This window comes from Cherax quadricarinatus, chromosome 14 (genome assembly GCF_038502225.1).
Source record: "Cherax quadricarinatus isolate ZL_2023a chromosome 14, ASM3850222v1, whole genome shotgun sequence".
In the NCBI taxonomy this organism is placed as follows: Eukaryota; Metazoa; Arthropoda; class Malacostraca; order Decapoda; family Parastacidae; genus Cherax; species Cherax quadricarinatus.
Window position 1 is genome coordinate 42,934,953 of NC_091305.1, and position 19,509 is coordinate 42,954,461.

General features: G+C 39.8%; 1 protein-coding gene across 4 annotated transcripts in view; it reads right to left on the reverse strand.

The window, feature by feature from the left end:
* The window catches only part of LOC128694851 (uncharacterized), a 1,130,786-nt gene that overhangs the window by 917,955 nt on the left and 193,322 nt on the right, over positions 1-19,509 (reverse strand). For all 4 annotated transcript variants that reach the window (XM_053785203.2, XM_053785209.2, XM_053785218.2 and 1 more), the window contains exon 2: positions 6,044-6,096. The gene's annotated coding sequence lies outside the window, so the exon portion shown is untranslated. The remainder of the gene's footprint in view (positions 1-6,043; positions 6,097-19,509) is intronic.

Consider the following 19,509-nt stretch of genomic DNA (forward strand, 5'->3'; position numbering starts at 1 on the left):
CATACAAAATACTCTGAGGAATAGATAAGGTGGACAGGGACAGGATGTTCCAGAGATGGGACACAGAAAGAAGGGATCACAATTGGAAGTTGAAGACTCAGATGAGTTAAAGGTATGTTAGGAAGTATTTCTTCAGCCATAGAGTTGTCAGGAAGTGGAATACACTGGCAAGTGATGTAATGGAGGCAGGAACCATACATAGTTTTATGACGAGGTATGAAAAAGCTCATGGAGCAAGGAGAGGGAGGACCCAGTAGTGGTCAGTGAAGAGACCGGGCCAGGAGCTGAGTCTCAACCCTTGCAACCACAAATAGATGAGTACACACACACACACGCACACACACACACGCACACACACACACACACACACACACACACACATACACACACACATGATGAGAATAGCAGAGTGATGGTTGACACATTGGCTAAAGTGGCCAGAAGGGCTCATGTGAGTAGGGCAAAGCTACTGAATGTGGGTGACTTCAATCACAAGGAAATTGACTTGAGAACCTGGAGTCACATGGGCGCCCAGAAACATGGATGGCTATGATGATGAAGGTGGTACTGGAAAACCTCATCTACCAACACGAGGGACACTACCAGAGAGAGAGGAGAGGACGAACCAGCAAGACTAGACCTAGTATACACCTTGAGTAGTGCAGATATTGAAGACATCACATATGAAAGTCCCCTAGTGGCCAGTGACCACGTGGTTCTGAGCTTCGAATACATAGTAGAGTTACGAATGTAGAGGCAAGCAGGAAGGGCAGGACGGATGAAGCTAAATTACAAGAGAGAGGATTACACAGGCATGAAGAATTTCCTGCACGAGGTTCAGTGGGACAGAGAACTGGCAGGGAAGTCAGTAAATGAGATGATGAAATATGTGACAACAATATGCAAGGAAGCTGAGGAGAGGTTTGTTCCCAAGGGTAACAGAAATGACGAGAAAACCAGGATCATCCCTTGGTTCACACAAAGGTGTAGAGAGGCTAAGTGTGTTATAGAATAGAAGAAGTATAGAAGACAAAGTACCCAGGAGAATTACGAGAGCAGTCGTAAAGCCAGAAATGAATATGCACAGGTAAGAAGGGAGTCCCAACGACAAACCCAAAATGAAGCAGCAGCAAAAGCCAAATTTGACCCGAGGCTGTTTTATAGCCACGTCAGCAGGAAAACAACAGTCAAGAACCAGGTAATCAGGGTCAGGAAGTAAGGAGGGGAGAAGGGGAGATCACGAGAAACGACCGAAAAGTATGTGAGGAATTCAACATGAGATTCAAAGAAGTGTTCACAGAGGAGACAGAAGGGATTCCAGAAAGATGGAGAGGTGAGGTACAGCATCAAGTGTTGGACAAAATACATACAACCGAGGAAGAAGTGAAGAGGTTGCTAAGTGAGCTAGATATCTCAAAGGCGATGGGGCCAGATAACATCTCTCCATGGGTCCTGAGAGAGGGAGGAGAGGCGCTCTGCGTACCACTAACAACAATCTTCAACACATCTATCGAAACAGGGCGACTACCTGAGGCATGGAAGAGAGCAGATGTAGTCACAGTTTAAAAAAAAAAGTAGACAGACACGAAGCATTAAACTAGAGACCAGTGTCACTGACATGTATAGAATGCAAAGTAATGAAGAAGGTGGTAGAGCACCTAGAAAGGAATGAGTTTATCAACTAGCACGGTTTCAGGGATGGGAAACTCTGTGTTACAAACCTACTGAAGTTCTATGACAGGGTGACAGTAGAAGATTGAGACACTTATGCAGCATATGGGAATCTTTATTCAGGAAACGTTTCGCCACACAGTGGCTTCATCAGTCCAATACAAAGAGGAAGGCGTAAGGAGAGGAGGAGTATGAGGTAATCAGTCCCTCAGCCTGGAGTCGATGTGTTCAGTCCATCAATCTTGTAGAATGTACAGCATAGGGCCGTAGACGTGGCTTATATACTGTAGTGAGGTGACTTGAAGCAGACGGAGGCGGGGTCATAGTGGTATCATCCACTAGTCGAAGTAGGTCTTTGTCCAAAGGTTGAACAAGCGTTGAAGAATTCTTTGTAAGAAGATCCCATGATGCTGCAGTGTCTGACAGTTGTGATGAATGGTTTGAAAAACCGACAAGTTGAAGATTGAGACACTTATGCAGCATATGGGAATCTTTATTCAGGAAACGTTTCGCCACACAGTGGCTTCATCAGTCCAATACAAAGAGGAAGGCGTAAGGAGAGGAGGAGTATGAGGTAATCAGTCCCTCAGCCTGGAGTCGATGTGTTCAGTCCATCAATCTTGTAGAATGTACAGCATAGGGCCGTAGACGTGGCTTATATACTGTAGTGAGGTGACTTGAAGCAGACGGAGGCGGGGTCATAGTGGTATCATCCACTAGTCGAAGTAGGTCTTTGTCCAAAGGTTGAACAAGCGTTGAAGAATTCTTTGTAAGAAGATCCCATGATGCTGCAGTGTCTGACAGTTGTGATGAATGGTTTGAAAAACCGACAAGTTGAAGATTGAGACACTTATGCAGCATATGGGAATCTTTATTCAGGAAACGTTTCGCCACACAGTGGCTTCATCAGTCCAATACAAAGAGGAAGGCGTAAGGAGAGGAGGAGTATGAGGTAATCAGTCCCTCAGCCTGGAGTCGATGTGTTCAGTCCATCATTCTTGTAGAATGTACAGCATAGGGCCGTAGACGTGGCTTATATACTGTAGTGAGGTGACTTGAAGCAGACGGAGGCGGGGTCATAGTGGTACTGATTACCTCATACTCCTCCTCTCCTTACGCCTTCCTCTTTGTATTGGACTGATGAAGCCACTGTGTGGCGAAACGTTTCCTGAATAAAGATTCCCATATGCTGCATAAGTGTCTCAATCTTCAACTTGTCGGTTTTTCAAACCATTCATCACAACTGTCAGACACTGCAGCATCATGGGATCTTCTTACAAAGAATTCTTCAACGCTTGTTCAACCTTTGGACAAAGACCTACTTCGACTAGTGGATGATACCACTATGACCCCGCCTCCGTCTGCTTCAAGTCACCTCACTACAGTATATAAGCCACGTCTACGGCCCTATGCTGTACATTCTACAAGATTGATGGACTGAACACATCGACTCCAGGCTGAGGGACTGATTACCTCATACTCCTCCTCTCCTTACGCCTTCCTCTTTGTATTGGACTGATGAAGCCACTGTGTGGCGAAACGTTTCCTGAATAAAGATTCCCATATGCTGCATAAGTGTCTCAATCTTCAACTTGTCGGTTTTTCAAACCATTCATCACACAGGGTGACAGTAGTAAGACAAGAGAGAGACAGGTGGGTAGACTACGTTTTCTTGGACTTTAAGAAGACTTTTGACACAGTTCAACACAAGAGATTAGTGCAAAAGCTGGAGGACAAAGCAGGTATAACAGGGAAGGCACTGCAATGGATCAGGGAATATCTGCCGGGAAGACCTCGGCGAGTCATGGTACGTGACGAGGTTTCAGAGTGGGCGCCTGTGACGAGCGGGGTTCCACAAGGGTCTGTCCTAGGACCTGTGCTGTTTCTGGAATATGTAAACGACATGATGGAATGAATAGACTCAGAAGTGTCCCTGTTTGCAGATGTGAAGTTAATGAGAAGAATTCAATCGGACGAGGGCCAGGCAGAACTACAGAGGGATCTGGTCAGGCTGCAGGCCTGGTCCAGAATCTTCATGACTTTGCACTTAGTGCAAAGTCATGAAGATTGGGGAAGGACAAAGACGATCGCAGACGGAGTACGGTCTAGAGAGCCAGAGACTATAAACCTCATACAAAGAAAAGGATCTTGGGGTGAGTATAGTACCGGACACATCTGCTAAGGCTCACATCAACCATATAACTGCTGCAGCATATGGGCGCCTAGCAAACTTAAGAACAGCATTCCGACATCTCAATAAGGAATAGTATAGAACCCTGTACACTGTGTACGTCAGGCCCTTATTGGAGTATGCAGCATCAGTTTGTAACCCACACCGCCAAGCACGTAAGGAAATTAGAGAAAGTGCTAAGGTTTGCAACAAGACTAGTCCCGGACCTAAGGGGCATGACTTACTAGGAGAGGTTCAGGGAAATCTACCTGACGACACTGGAGGAGAGGAGAGATAGGGGGGATATGATAACGACATATAAAATACTGAGAGGAATTGACAAGGTGGACGGAGACAGGCTGTTCCAGAGATGGGAAACAGCAAAAGGGGGTCAGAATTGTAAGTTGAAGACTCAGATGAATCACAGGGATGTTCGGAATTATTTCTTCAGTCACAGAGTTGCTTGAAAGTGGAATAGTCTGGAAAGTAAAGAGGTATGATAAAGCTCATGGAGCACGAAGAGTGACATAATAGCGACCAGTGAAGAGGCGGGGCCAGGAGCTGTGAATCGGCCCCTGCAACCACAACTAGGTGAGTGTACACACACACACACACACACACACACACACGCGCGCACGCACACACACACACACACACACACACACACACACACACACACACACACACACACGCACGCACACACACACACGCACACACGCACACACACACACACACACACACACACACACACACACACACACACACACACACACACACACACACACACACACACTCCCACACACGTAACTCAGTAAGAAAGGAATTCAAGTAATCTCTCCAATTAGGCCAGCTGCCAGAAAATTGGAAAAGGGTAAATGTGATCCCTAATTCTTAGAAGAGAGACAGACAAGAAACCTTTGAATTACTGGCCAGTATCTCTAACATACATTCTGTCAAACTTTCAGGAGAAGATAGTAAGGAAAAATATATTGGAGCACTTGGAGAGAAGACAATTTACTTCAGAAATACTGAACGAATTTAGGGTTGGAAAATAACTTTTCACGAATGCGTTTGAAATCGACGACAGAGTCACAAAGAAAGCATTTGATGCAGTATCACACCAAAAATTAGTAGAGAAATTAGAAGAACAATCTGTGATAAAAGACAGAGTGATCCAGTGAATGTACGAGAAAAAGCAGAGAATAACAGTATGGGAAGGAACATCCGAAGTGGGGGTACCGTAAGGATCAGTGTTAGGGCCACTAGTCTAAGATTCATGAATGAGTACCAGAGGGGACTGATACCGTGATAAACTCCAGAGATACTTCAAGAGTCCGTGATCAAAGAAATGGCTCTTTGAGTTCATCTCAAAGAAATGCATAAGGTCACGTGTCGTTGAGGGAGAGGAAAGACCGAACACTGAGTACAGCACGGGCAGAGAGATTCTGCAAATGTCGAAGTGAAGAAGACCTGGAGGCGAGTATATCAATTACTATATCACCATATAACGGCAGCGGCATATGCAGGTTAAGGAAACTTAGAACAGCATTCAGTAACTATAATAAAGAACCCTTCAGAATCTTATGACAAGTGTTTGGTCGACCATTGAGTATGCGGTTCCAGTCTGGATTCCACACCTGGTCAGGTATGTGAAACTCGAAAAATGGACTATGAGATGTTGGAAGAAATTAACCTGGCGACTTTAGTCGAGACAAGAAGTGACATGACTGATAATTGCAAAATCTTAAGAAGAACTGATAGGACAGATAGGAAGAAACTAATTAAAGAGGACCATGATAAAGTGAGACATAGGCATATATTAAAAACGTTGATGAGCCTTAAGTATTCTATAGTTTTGTGGTTGAAAAATGAAATGACTTAGACGAGGCAGTGGTGGAGGCAAATTCAATGCACAGCTTCATGACTAGATATTATGAGGTCCGAATGGCCAAAAATCTGTGATGCCGGTCAGTCTGGTTTAGGAGGCTGCACCAGGAGCCGAGTATCGACCCCCACAAACAAAAATCGGTTAATACACAAATTAAATCTTAATACACTACACATTGTATAATTATGAAAAATTATATATAAAATATATATATATATATATATATATATATATATATATATATATATATATATATATATATATATATATATATATATATAACATGCAGAATATAAAATCTCGACATTTCTTACCCGCCAGGGATCTCTTGTTGCAGGGTTAGCTCAGTGTAGAGGCTGCAGCATCTCTGCAAGAATAACACTAGACTGTAATACACATTAACAGAATATTCGCTCATAATATACATAAAAAATAATGCAACTCAAAGTGCAAATATCTGACTAAGTCTGAGGCGAGCAACTGCTCTTACCTTGCATTTACGGAGGCGTTATCTGAGCTGAATATTGTTATAATTTCAGAAACGTGTACACTGAAAACTCGGAATGAACGTACCTAACTTCATTAAAATCTGGTAGTCGGGTACAGATATCAAACAAAACTTGAATAAATGATTTAGTAACCCGATATGTTGATAAATAAAACGCTTGCACAGGTTTCTTGTTTATCAAGAAAAACCTTGCGTTTTATATTACAGACCGTGACGCCTGCTAACTTAACGAGTGTTTATCTACTGTTTATCTACTAGGGCTCAGGTTTCGCACAGACATACCCACAGGTTCGATTCCCGGCAATACATTGAAAGAAATATATATACCTGATATATACATGGCTACTATTGCAGAATTTCCTGGAGAATTTATTTCGTGGTTAGTACTGAGTTTACAGATGTACTCGAGGATAATGACAAGTTAATATTTAAATATAGAGGTCTTCTTCTGGTGAATACTAGTTGAGTACATAATGTTGCTGAAGATGACTTATACTGATAAAAACTAACATAACAGCTACGTTGTACCATCACAAATTATCAAAACAGTGCATGTGTACTATCACATACCATTACCACAGCTGTCTTTTGCCGTCACTGGTTGCAACCAGAGCAGGCTTACACCGTCATAGAACCTGACTAGAGCTGGCTGACACCATCACAGAACCTCACTAGAGCCGGCTTACACTATCACAGAGCCTCATTAGAGATGGCTTACACCATCCCAGAACCTCACTAGAGCTGGCTTGCATCACACAACCTGACTAGATCTGGCTTACACCATCACAGAACCTCACTAGAGATGGCTTACACCATCACAGAGCCTCACTAGAGATGGCTTACATCATCACAGAACCTCACTAGAGCTGGCTTGCATCATCACAGAACCTCACTAGAGATGGCTTACACCATCACAGTACCTCACTACAGCTGGCTTGCATCATCACAGAACCTCACTAGAGATGGCTTACACCATCCCAGAACCTCACTAGAGCTGGCTTGCATCATCACAGAACCTGACTACATCTGGCTTACACCATCACAGACCCTCACTAGAGATGGCTTACACCATCACAGAGCCTCACTAGAGCTGGCTTACACCATCACAGAACCTCACTAGAGATGGCTTACACCATCACAGAACCTCACTAGACATGGCTTACACCGTCACAGAACCACCCCAGAGCTAGCTTGCACCATCGCAGAGCCACCCCAGAGCTAGCGTGCGTAATCACCGTGCCACACCAGAGTCAGCTTGCGCCATCACCATGCCACACCAGAGCTAGCTTGCACCATCACTATGCCACACCAGAGCTACCTTGCATCATCACACTGCCACTCCAGAGCTAGCTTGCACCATCACTGTGCCACACCAGAGCTAGCTTGCATCATCACTATGCCACATCAGAGCTAGCTTGCACCATCACCGTGCCACATCAGAGCTAGCTTGCGCCATTACCATGCCACACTAGAGCTAGCTTCCAGGTCTCACAATACCTCACTAAATAGGAACATGAACGATTATGCAAATTGCTTATCGATCGTCTCCTCCTTCACTCAACACCAGCTGGGTGTCCAGGTGCTTGTCTGCCACTCAACACCAGCTGGGTGTCCAGGTGCTTGTCTGCCACTCAACACCAGCTGGGTGTCCAGGTGCTTGTCTGCCACTCAACACCAGCTGGGTGTCCAGGTGCTTGTCTGCCACTCAACACCAGCTGGGTGTCCAGGTGCTTGTCTGCCACTCAACACCAGCTGGGTGTCCAGGTGCTTGTCTGCCACTCAACACCAGCTGGGTGTCCAGGTGCTTGTCTGCCACTCACATATCCAGCAGCAGCAGCAACAGCACTAACTGATGCAACAGAAGCTACAGTAGCATCAGCAGCTACCAAAAGCAACAGACGCAACAACCGCAACAGCATCAGTGACAACAGCATAAGCAGCAACAGAAGCAAAAAACATTTATTGTAGCACTGGTAGTAACAGAGGCAACAAGAGTTACAGAAGCAACAGAATTAACAGAGGAAAGTGCAAAGGCAACTTCCGTATCAGAAACAATCATGGTAACAGAATCAATAGTAACAGAAGTGACAGTAGTATAAAAAAAACAAAAGATGTTAGAAAAATAGCAGTAACAGAAGCAGCAACAGCAGTAGCAGCAACAACAGTAACAACAACAGCAACATAAAAAGTAAACTATCCAATATTAGCTTCAATAACAACAGCAGCTAAAATATCAACAGCATTAACAGATGAAACATAACAAATAGTATCTTCAGTAACAGAAGCAACAGTAATAACAAAAGAAAAAAGTAACAGAAGTAACTGCAGTAACAGATGCAAAAAGAAACGTACTCAGTAATTAAAAAGCCAACAACAATAACAGAAGGAACAACATTAGCACATGCAACAGTAACAAACACAAGCAGCAGCAGCAGCAGCAGTAATAAAAAATTCACAGTAGTAACTGATTGAACAGCACTAACAGTAGCATTAATTGCAACATATATTACATATGCAATAACAGTATGTAACAGCAACAATAACAATGAGGAGTAACAAAAGATAAAAGCAACAAAAGTTGAAAGCAACAAATATTAAAAGCAACAACAGCAAAAAGTAACAAGAGTTCCAAGCAACAACAGTAACAAGCAACAAAAGAAACAACTATACTAGTAACAGAATACTAGTAACAGAAGCAACAGCAATAGCAAAATCAACTAGTAACGGAAGTATCAGTAGCAAAAGAAGGAACAGCAGTAAATAAAGCATCAACAGTAACAAAAGCATCAATAGTAATAGAGGCAATAGAAGAGAGGCATCACTATTAAGAGAGGCAACACTAGTCACAGATAAAAGTTGTAAAAGAAGCAACAGAAGTAAGAGAAGCAACAATAGTAAAAAAGCAGCAACAATAGCAACAAAAGCAACACAGTCACCAGCAGCTACAACCAGTCTAGCAACAACAGAGATGCAACAATCACCAGCAGCTACAACCAGTCTAGCAACAACAGAGATGCAACAATCACCAGCAGCTACAACCAGTCTAGCAACAACAGAGATGCAACAATCACCAGCAGCTACAACCAGTCTAGCAACAACAGAGATGCAACAATCACCAGCAGATACAACCAGTCTAGCAACAACAGAGATGCAACACAATCACCAGCAGTTACCACTAGACTAAGAACAACAATCAGAGATGCCACACTGTCTCCAGCAGTTACAAGCAGTCTAGCAACAACAGAGATGCAACAATCACCAGCAGTTACAACCAGTCTAGCAACAACACTGCCAACATCAGTAGCTGTAGCAACAACAACACTAAAAGCATACACAGATTAGTACCAACGTTATGATAATTAAGAACACATCGTTAGCAGCAATGGGAAGGCCACTGTGGCATCAGCTGGCCCTCAACAGCAGATGCAGCGCTAGCAGCAATCACACACACACACACACACACACACACACACACACACACACACACACACACACACACACACACACACACACAAGTAGTTCAGGAAGGTTAAGCCACTGAATATTTCATCTACTGTCTTCGAAAATTATCTTTGCATTTAATTTAAAACGTCATTGGACGGCGTGTTGTCTTTAAGTAAAGATACCGTAGTGATGCATATGTCTGATTCTTTATCAATCCGCAAACAGATAAACTTGGTTGGCTGGTTAATAGGGTTTTTAAAACCTGTTATCTACACTTGGATGTATATAGCCTGTTCTTTAACAGACATAAATGTAAATCCTTATATATATATATATATATATATATATATATATATATATATATATATATATATATATATATATATATATATATATATATGTCGTGCCGAATATGTAAAACTGGTCAATTAGTAAGAACTCATTTAAAATTAAGTCCTTTCTAAAATTTTCTCTTATACGTTTAAAGATATATTTTTTTCATTAATGTTAATGTAAGAATTTTTAATTTTGCTCCAAAAGAATCTTAGAAAACTTACCTAACCTTATTATAGCAAGAACAATTTATTTTAGCCTAACCCAACTAAATATATTTTAAATTTGTTTACAATAATTTAATACTAAACAAACACAGTGAATTTTTTTTTTTCGTTAGGTTCAGAATGATTTTGGCGAAATTATTGCATACACAAATTTTCACTTGTCCTATATGGCAAGATGAGCGTTGCTATTTAAGCCAAGATGGCAAGTTCTGCCTATTCGGCACGACATTATATATATATATATATATATATATATATATATATATATATATATATATATATATATATATATATATATATATATATATATATGTCGTGCCCAATATGTAAAACTGGTCAATTAGCAAGAACTCATTTAAAATTAAGTCCTTCCTAAAATTTTCTCTTATACGTTTAAAGATATATATTTTTCATTAATGTTAATGTAATTTAATACTAAATAATTTAATACTAAACACAGTGAAATATGTTTTTTTCGTTAGGTTCATATATATATATATATATATATATATATATATATATATATATATATATATATATATATATATATATATATATATAATGTGCCGAATATGTAAAACTGGTGAATTAGCAACAACTCATTTAAAATTAAATCGTTTAAAAGAAGTTCTCTTATACGTTTGGAGATATATTTCTTTCAGTAATGTTAATGTAAAAAATTATAATTTTGCGCCAAAAGTGTCTTAGAAAACTTACTTAACCTTATTATAACAAGCGCAATTTATTTTAGTTTAACCCAGCTAAATATATATTAAATTCGTTTACAATAATTTAATAATAAACAAACACAATGAAATATATTTTTTTCGTTACGTTCAGAATGAATTTGGCGAAATTATTGCATACACAAATTTTCACTTGTCCTATATGGCAAGATGAGCGTTGCTATTTAAGCCAAGATCGCAAGTTCTGCCTATTCGCCACACATTATATATATATATATATATATATATATATATATTTTATTTATTTATTATTACACTGGCCGATTCCCACCAAGGCAGGGTGGCCCGAAAAAGAAAAACTTTCACCATCATTCACTCCATCACTGTCTTGCCAGAAGGGTGCTTTACACTACAGTTTTTAAACTGCAACATTAACACCCCTCCTTCAGAGTGCAGGCACTGTACTTCCCATCTCCAGGACTCAAGTCCGGCCTGCCGGTTTCCCTGAATCCCTTCATAAATGTTACTTTGCTCACACTCCAACAGCACGTCAAGTATTAAAAACCATTTGTCTCCATTCACTCCTATCAAACACGCTCACGCATGCCTGCTGGAAGTCCAAGCCCCTCGCACACAAAACCTCCTTTACCCCCTCCCTCCAACCCTTCCTAGGCCGACCCCTACCCCGCCTTCCTTCCACTACAGACTGATACACTCTTGAAGTTATTCTGTTTCGCTCCATTCTCTCTACATGTCCGAACCACCTCAACAACCCTTACTCAGCCCTCTGGACAACAGTTTTGGTAATCCCGCACCTCCTCCTAACTTCCAAACTACGAATTCTCTGCATTATATTCACACCACACATTGCCCTCAGACATGACATCTCCACTGCCTCCAGCCTTCTCCTCGCTGCAACATTCATCACCCATGCTTCACACCCATATAAGAGCGTTGGTAAAACTATACTCTCATACATTCCCCTCTTTGCCTCCAAGGACAAAGTTCTCTGTCTCCACAGACTCCTAAGTGCACCACTCACTCTTTTTCCCTCATCAATTCTATGATTCACCTCATCTTTCATAGACCCATCCGCTGACACGTCCACTCCCAAATATCTGAATACGTTCACCTCCTCCATACTCTCTCCCTCCAATCTGATATTCAATCTTTCATCACCTAATCTTTTTGTTATCCTCATAACCTTACTCTTTCCTGTATTCACCTTTAATTTTCTTCTTTTGCACACCCTACCAAATTCATCCACCAATCTCTGCAGCTTCTCTTCAGAATCTCCCAAGAGCACAGTGTCATCAGCAAAGAGCAGCTGTGACAACTCCCACCCTGTGTGTGATTCTTTATCTTTTAACTCCACGCCTCTTGCCAAGACCCTCGCATTTACTTCTCTTACAACCCCATCTATAAATATATGAAACAACCACGGTGACATCACACATCCTTGTCTAAGGCCTACTTTTACTGGGAAAAAATTTCCCTCTTTTCTACATACTCTAACTTGAGCCTCACTATCCTCGTAAAAACTCTTCATTGCTTTCAGTAACCTACCTCCTACACCATACACTTGCAACATCTGCCACATTGCCCCCCTATCCACCCTGTCATACGCCTTTTCCAAATCCATAAATGCCACAAAGACCTCTTTAGCCTTATCTAAATACTGTTCACTTATATGTTTCACTGTAAACACCTGGTCCACACACCCCCTATATATATATATATATATATATATATATATATATATATATATATATATATATATATATATATATAATTATACGCCTCGGAGTATATATTCTAGGAGAACCCGGTAAGCAGATAAACGCACAAATACTGAGTAGCGGTGAGGAGAAGAATAATTTGGTTTCTCATCAAGTCACATTAATTCCCTAACTTCCAAATAATTTTCTGATAAGAAGTCACCTAAGTTTTATAAACTGGTGATGGCCCGGGCCGTGGGGGCGGTGACCCCCGAAACACCCTCCAGGTGATGGCCCAGGCTGCGGGGGCGGTGATACCCGGAACACCCTCCAGATGATGGCCCGGGCCGCAGGGGCGGTGACCCCCGGAACACCCTCCAGGGAAAGTGTAATTCTTGAAGATGCAGATGGATACAGTTTCATGTCGTCAGTATTCTGTTATTTTCATTGACTGCATGTGTTGTATATAATTTATATATATATATATATATACAGTGACTGCATTTGTATGTAATTTATATATATACACTGAGTGCATGTGTTGTATATAATTTATATATATATATACATTGACTGCATGTGTTGTATATAATTTATATATATATATACATTGCGTGTGTTGTATATAATTTTTATATACATTGACTGCATGTGTTGCATATAATTTATATATATACATTAATTGCATGTGTTGTATATAATTTTTATATACATTGATTGCATGTGTTGTATATAATTTTTATATACATTGATTGCATGTGTTGCATATAATTTTTATATACATTGATTGCATGTGTTGTATATAATTTTTATATACATTGATTGCATGTGTTGTATATAATTTTTATATACATTGATTGCATGTGTTGTATATAATTTTTATATACATTGATTGCATGTGTTACATGTAATTTTTACAACCATTTCGAATGTAAATTGTTAGAGGTAAATCAAATTTTCTTAATGTTAAAGTTGTGTATAGTTCGAAGCTGGTATATCAGTATTTTGTTTATATGTTTTTTTTCATTTATACCTACGTGACGTACCATACCACGGGCGGGGATAGAACCCGCGGTCAGAGAATCATAAAACTCCTGACCGACGCGTTAGCCACTGTGCCAGCTAGCTAATGCGTCGGTTTGAAGTTTTATGACTCTGACCGCGGGTTCTATTCCCACCCGTGTTTGCAGTCGTGTCATTACGATTTCGTGAGCTACGTGACGTGTTGATATGCGGAACTGTTGAGGGTACGTCTTCACTTCCGTCACATTGTAACATACACTACAATACTGGGTAGTTCAGTTCAGTTTCGTGAGTTCGACGGGTCTTGCGGACTGCTTGCTGAACACTCCCGCTTTAATTTTGCAGTATCTTCTGGGTAATTTAGTAAGACAATACATGTTAATAGAAGCCCAGTTACACGACGTCTCTTCGACCCGATCTTCTCTGCTGCTGCCGCAGAGCCATCGTGTCTCTGCCCTCACATCCTCTCACCACTGCAGGTAAGAAAGTCTATGCATCAGGTTACTCTGCCAGATGCAATTCTCATTTAGAGGTGTTGCAGATGATGCTGTGAAGACTGCGTATTTTCACAAGTCTGATACAGCCATAATCGTGGGAATATCATGTTTTGAAATCATATTTTTCCCATTTGATTACATTTTAGTATATTGTTAATTAATTAGCATCATCTTGTGATTGCAAAGTGTTCAAGAGATACAGTGGAATACATCCTGGGTCGATGAAAGGGAACCATCATATAAATTATGGGTTTTGTTATCTATCAATACCAAATTGATCAGACTAATTCTTATTAACCTGGGATGACTTGTACGCCTCATGATACAATATTTATAATGTAATAATTATTCATAAGGTTTTCATGAAAGTAGCTTGTTATTGTGTGATAATTATAATTTGTAAAGCATCATAGTAGTTTAAAGAGAAGCCGAGAAAACGATGGGCCTCAAAGAGGCGGATTTGTACTTGAGATGTGACAGGAGAATCTTCATTCCTTTACATCCATTTAAATAAGTCATTGTATTATTTGATCAAGGCTGACAAAAAACGTTTGTGGGATCGTGTAATTTTAAAGCTTCGTTTGTCACTCCTAAAAACCCTATTCAGACGAAACTGTCAGGCTGCTTGACTGATATCCATACTCAGAATATGATAATGTAAACATAACAGAAGCGCTGAGAAGACGCAAGAAGAGAGTATCTGCAGTTGTCATGGATCGATTACCTGACAAAATCTCAACTAAGAGTTTAAGTGACGCAGTGAGCTCAACTCAAGCAAGTACTGGGATAATTATTAGCAATATTCAACAAGATATAGGAGGAACAGTCGGAATTTTGATTGGAAGTGACTATTATTCATGTTTTGTTAGAAATATGATTAAAAAGGGTGGAATTTCTTTGTTGAAAACTTCGGAAGGTGATATGACCTTCAGCATGAACCCCCATCCTCATAATATGTCACTAGTTAACTCAACAACCGCAGTGACTATAAATATCTCTACAGAACTTGTACCCCAATACGTTAAATCTCTGCTTGATGAAATAGAGAAACCTGTTTACAATTATTAGATTTAGATTCTATAGGATTAAATACAAGTATGGGTGGCCCTGGCGATTAACTCAAGAAGGGCAATATGGGCAAGAAGAGTAATGGGTTAGTTAGGTCGTCGTGACATCTGAATAAACCCAATTTCCACACTAATTATTGAATAGTCTTTGATCATATGAGGGCATACATCCATCATCTCAGCAGGCAATCAGAGTTATTAGACACTATAAAATTATAAGTTACAAACTGGAGAATTACTTCTTAGAAGAAGCTCCTTCTACTCAAGCTAGAATTTATAAACACTGTATCCGGCATGTGGAGTTAAAAATTAAAAAAGATTCAAATACAACCTCTTTAAGGTCCTCATTAAATTGTAGTGCGAGGACAAGTACTAATGTTGCTGGTCTAAATGACTGTCACATGTCCGGTCCCTCATTATCTGAGAAACTAGGAGATGTAGTTCTCAAATCTGGAACTCAAATGGATGCTTTTACGGCAGATATTAGCCAAGTTTTTCTCAGGGTAGGGGTTATAAGACGCTGACCGAGACTATACCAGGTTTCTCTGGCCGGCAGATCCTTATGATCCTAACAGTCCTGTCAAAATATACAGTTTAAAAGCGCCTTAATGAGTGCTATTTCCTCTCCTTTCTTCCTCCAAGCTAATATTAATACTAATCTGAAAAATTCAGAAAGCCGTTTTTAAGACTTTGTGTGGAAATAATTTTCTATCGATAATTGACAAGGAATACTTAAGAGGGAAGAGGAGGATAATAGGCTAATATATCAAGAACCTAATAAAGTATTGCAGGCAGCAAATATTCCCCTAAAAGAGTGGAACAGTAATTCAATACAATGAAAAATGACCAGTCAAGTTGATTTTCCAGAGAATGAGGTCACCAGATGTGCTAATATTTTGGGATTAAACTGATATTCTGATAGTAATAGTCATATTCCCATTAAATTAAAAAAAAAATACTTTACTCTCAAAGGTCTCAAAATGTTTCGAACCATTTGTGCTAGTAAGTCCTATAACCATTATAGGGAAAAGGCAATACAAGAGGCTTTGAAACTAAAATTAAAATGGGACGAGGGTCTACTGCCGGGTATACAAAAGCTCAGTGGGAAGAAATGGTCGATGATTTTATACAATTGTCTTGTCTAAATTTCCCTAGGAATGTTGCACAAAATAATTTTCTTAATGTGATATCTTTTGCGATGCTTCTATAAAGGCGTATGGTGCTGTTACTTGTTTATATATTGCAGAATCATGTAGTATACTCATTAAAAAGTCATAGTATCTGCCTTGAAGGAGCGAATATCATCACAATTAAAACTTACAGCTATTTATGTTGGAGTTAACTTGTTGTAAATATCAGGAGCACCTTATGGTCTACGCCTATTACTGGATCTATTATATGGTCAGACTATGAAGTTGTTTTGCAATGGATATGCAACAACAGTAACTTAGTCTGTTTTAGAAACCGATTTGCAGAAGTTCAGCAGTTGCAATTATATACATAGAACTGAACATAGCCTTGAATTTTATCGTGTGCAATGGTATAATTTACATTGTTTCCAGGTGGAATTGATTATAGTGGTCCCTTTTTTAGTGACCAATACTCCAGATAACCTCTTCATTAATGCATATGTACGTCTGGTTACTTGTACTGTAACAAGAACTATTCATTTGGAAACTGCTATTGACCTCTCAGCGGAAGCTTTTGTTAGAATATTGTGAAGATCTGCCACAAGGAAAATGATCATCGGACAGTAGCACTAACGTCGTAGCAGGATCACAATTTTTGATTAATCTATTTAATTCGAAAAAAAATGTTTGACGATTTCTCCAGAGTCGCGTATGTACATGGTAATTTATACGACCTCGAGTTCTTTGGCGAGATTTCAGTGAACGCTGTCAAGCTGTAAAACAAGTGTTTTAGGAAAACTTTGTTAAGACAAAGGATTAGCTTAGAGGAATTTTAAACAGTTAACCAAAGTTGAAAAACAGAGTAAACAATCATCGTCTCACGTGCATTGGGGAATCCGAAAATCCCGATATTTTAAGTCCATCTCATTTGATTGCTGGACGCAGGTTACAGTCTGTACATATTTATCGAGATACAGTGAAGATAATGAAGCGAATTATAATGATGTAGATTTGTTGCGACATTATACTTTCAACCAACTATACAAGGTCTTGGAGCGATGAACGAAACACTGGTGACAACAACATCACGTCCTTGCGAGAACATCACTATGGAGCCAAGGCACATCACGCCGAGGTTGTTATATCACACTCGGATATAATGCTCACCAATAACGAGTGTCATAATCCAATGGCCACTTAGGACCTTTGAAGAATGCATGTCCTGATAACAACAGCTCAAGTATTGTGCATGGGACAGATTGATATCGTTGGAAATTCCTGTTTGCCAATTTGAAAACGACAGTATTTCAGTGGCAAGAGGTAATTGACATATGATGACGGTAGTGAAGATAGACGATGTGTGAACCAGCACGAGGAGGATGTGATTGACGTTCCTCCAACGTGTTTCCTTAATCACCGAACTTAACAGACTGAAAAGAGCAACTACAAGAGGAGCTCAAGAAGTTGATTCTTGTACGTGTCTTGTAATCCTCGTTGTTCTATCAAGCTGTGTGTGTCGCATTGAGGAAATGTTACTATTACCATGTTTCAGTTATTTTTATTTATGATATTTTCTGATTACATTCTTGTATATTATTAACTAATTAGCATCATCATACGATTATAAAGTGTCAATAATCGAGGTACGACGATGATATTCGTCCAAGACAGAAAAAACGGAACATCATACAAGTTGCCTCAGAGAAGAAAAGTTTCCATAATGTTTTTCTTTTCTTTGAATAACAAATTGGTTAAATTTATACTTATAACATGAGGTGATTTGTATGTCTCATGATGTAATATTTATAAAGTAACAATCATTCTTAAAGTTTCTAGACGAGTATCGTTTCCCTAAAGCACCGGCCGTCTCCCACTGAGGCAGGGTGACCTAAAAAAAACAACAAGGTTTTCTTCTTTTTACATTTAGTAATGTATACAGGAGAAGAGGTTACTAGCCCCTTGCTCCCAGCATTTTCGTCGACTCTTACGACACGCATGGCTTACGGAGGAAGGTGTCTTCTCCAGTTCCAAGTGGTTATTAGCTTCTATTGCATCGAATATATTTAGTTATGGCTCTCACTGTACCTGGAATTACTGTTATTATTTGCTTATAATTACAGGTAAGAGCTTTCACATGTAGATGTAGGAGGAAGGAGTGTATTACTGTCAAACATCAAGATGGTGACCTTCCCCCACCTCGCCTTCATGATGACACAGTACTTTAGCTTCAAGTTGTCTGGAAAAGCAGGTATTCTAGATTGTTGGGGCGCTTGGGCAGTTTGAGATAACTACATGGGTAAGAGGTTGTGAAACATCATCAAACTATAAGATTAGTTGTATGCTAAGCAAGGTTACGCATTCTGCGTAACAGTACAGAGCAAGACCCACCTTCCTGTCCGTCCATGATTCTCATAGTCCACACCTAATTGCTCTAATTGATTTCCGAGCATACTTTATTACTACTATCACGGGATGGATTTTTAAATTATAGGTCCCATATGTGGCAAAGATTGTTAAGTTGGGGAGCAATGAAGGCGAGAGGTAGTGAGGGTGGATCAGGAGCCCAAAAGACCACTCTGCAGGGTGAGTACATTTCGCGTATATACTCTGCATTCCCACATCATCGTTGTTGCGGTTTCTATGCCTTGTCATAGTACGGATGTTGTAATTACTGATCTTAGATTCGATGTCTGGGTTATTGATTGTTATTCGGTGGACCTCTTTATTATGTCAACTTGCAGGGTACTTCGTGGTCTGCTTTGTCTAACCCAGGATTATTTAGGAAAGCCGCATTGTGATCAATGTGACGGCTGCTTTCTCTGCGATTATGTTGGCTGCCTTCTCTGTTTTGATGTTGGCTGCCTTCTATGTGATGTTTGCTATGTGCTGGCTAATTGTTCATTACTAAACATGTTTTTACTATTATTTAATATGTAAAACAGCTATGTGACAATGATTATTTTCCATTGCTGTAAACGAAAACTTTTCACATGTTACACGAGTTAAAATGATCTCGTTGTAAAAGTAAGCGTGATATTGTATACAGTCTAAGTAAGCTATAAATATAACTTTAAGTATCTAAATGTAATAAATTGTCATCACTTAAAATGAATCCTGAGTAAATTGCTGGACCTCACGTATTTAATT